A 2,603-nucleotide genomic window follows, 5' to 3' on the forward strand; every position below is an offset into this window, starting at 1 on the left:
CAGAAAGAAATTCCTCGCTACAAGCAGTAATACCAGAGTCAGTCGCTTTACTGAAAATCTCTCCTGATCCGTCTGCGCCTACGTCAGACGGCGAAGTTACCGTTCCTCATGACATACTTACTACTGCGATTGACTCACATACCTCCTCACAATCTTCTACGAGTGGTATGATTATCTCCGATAACGAGGGCGAAGAAGAAGAAGAAGAAGAAGAAGAAGTACAAAATGAACAGTCTACAGATATGGAGCGCGTTGCCGGCGATTCCGAACGGGAAGACCGGGGTTTTTGCAGCGGATCAGATGACCCTCATCTGGACACGCCCGACAGCCTTTGTGTCAAACACGAATGATCACACGCGCTCCGGTAGCCACTGGGTGGCATTTTTCGTCAGTTCCTCGGGACACGGTACATACTTCGACAGCTTCGGATTACCACCATTCGTCCCTCACTATAAGCAGACTTTAGAAAGAAATTGCAGACGATACGACTGGAACGACAGACAGCTTCAAAGCCTCACTTCTGATGTATTTGGACAATTTTGTATTATGTTCATGCACTTTATGGCTGCTGGTTTTTCTCTGCGGGCGTTTTTCAATATATATACTCCTGACCTCGAAAGAAACGATCGTATCGCAGAATTATTCCACAACCGAATAGCCCATGTCACGAAACGCAAAACTAACACCATTAATTCAAATCACATTTATCCTATAAATTGTCTTCAATGTTGTACCTCTAAGAATTGTAATGCTGCTGATTATAAGACTGGTAAATAAAAAGAAAAAAAAACCTTGCTAACATATCTTGTGTAATTATAAGAACATTGTAATTATTATTTATTCGTTATCTGTAATAACCATGTATGTATTTGCACCTGTGTTAACCGAATAAACCTATGAGGATGAGATTTAATTTTTATACGCAATCCACCATTGAGTTCTGTTTCCTCACCCACCCGCCCGCATCCTCGTACATCCAAGTATGCCTGTAGCCTTACATCAAGAAGAGAGAGAGAGAGAGAGAGAGAGAGAGAGAGAGAGAGAGAGAGAGAGAGAGAGAGAGAGAGAGTGACCAGGTCTATATTTTCCAAGCACACGTAAACCTTAGGATAAACACTGACGGCGTGGTAAGGTCAGTGACACGAGCACCCGACGCAGAGAGCAGGGATGGAGAAAGAACGAGAGCCTTGGTGGAAGACCTGTAACCCCAAATGTCCAAGTCACAGAGTTCGCTTCGTGAACGGAGGTAGCGGGGCAGATGGGTAAGTGGCCCCAGAGTCTGCCGCACAGCCAGGGGCACTAGGGTAAGGGGAAGGAGATCGTCTCATGGTCAGGGTGCACAGGCCCAGAGGCCATCCCGTAGAGTCCGGAATCTGATTCGCGGTCAACTGTACTCGGGGTAAGAGGTCGCCACACGATATTCACCACTTGGCGAGGGGGTCGCGGGCGAAGGGCTGACGCGCCACGGAGCTTCGAAGCGGAAAATCGGCTCCTTGGCAAGTGGTTGCGGAAAAGGGGTAGTCGTCCGGAGAAGCTTCTAGAATAAAATACTTTCTAGACGAGGGGCTGCGGGGAAACGGGATGATGCCCAAAATTTACTCCTAGGCGAGGGGCAACGGGGGAAGGGGAGGTCCTCCGGAGAAGCTTCTAGAATAAAATACCTACTGGACGAGGGGTGGCGGGGGAAGGGGATGGCGTCCTAAAGTCACTCCTCGGCGAAGGGTGGCGGGGGTAGGGGAAGGCGTCCCAAAGTCACTCCTAGGCGAGGGGTGGCGGGGGAAGGGAAAGGCGCCCCAAAGTTACTCCCAGGCGAGGGGTTGGCGCCAGAGAGGGGTGCGAGGGGGGTTCGTTGTGAGGCCCTAAAGTGCCTCTATACTACTGATACTTATTTCCTGCTGGCTTGTTCCAGTGTCGGTGTTGCTTGAATTCCAATATGTTTGATGCGACTCAGCGTGTTATCTATGATTTTGCTATTTATGCCTAGTTGTTTTAACTCTTCGTTGTGATTATGTATGAATCTCTCAAAATTTGATTCAAAAGTATCCACGATTTCCACAGCCATAGACCGTGAAGCAGTATTGAGAACTTTTAAGGAAACAGCATCGGTGGGGTGCTGCGGATCAGCTATGTTACACAATCGTTTACCATCCAGATCGTACTGATTGTCAGGGGTGATATTGAATCCAACACCAGGTGGACCACGAACAAATTTTTTACCACCACACTCCGAATGATGCCCGAATATGTCTATGCTCATTGTTAGACAGTCACTGAACGAATGACGATTTTATGCTGATCTGCTGCTAATAAACGATCCCGGCTTCCCGCAACTCTTCAATAATGGCCACTATTTCGTTGGTATGATTGGTATCGTCCGCAGCCTGTGAAACCATAAGTAGTCGGCGACGATCTACATTTTCATTCGGATCATCCCAGTAAACGTAATCCACTTCTCGCCTCTCGTTTCGCACAATCTTATAGTCGGGTAAGCCTTTACCTGATTTTTCGGCAAGCTAACGTGTTGTGCAACGAAATTTTTATACTTCGCACTTTTTGTATCATCTCGAAGACTTCCATTGGCTTGGTATCGTTTTCGATGTGCA

The sequence above is a fragment of the Neodiprion pinetum genome, chromosome 3, assembly GCF_021155775.2.
Source record: "Neodiprion pinetum isolate iyNeoPine1 chromosome 3, iyNeoPine1.2, whole genome shotgun sequence".
Classification (NCBI taxonomy): Eukaryota; Metazoa; Arthropoda; class Insecta; order Hymenoptera; family Diprionidae; genus Neodiprion; species Neodiprion pinetum.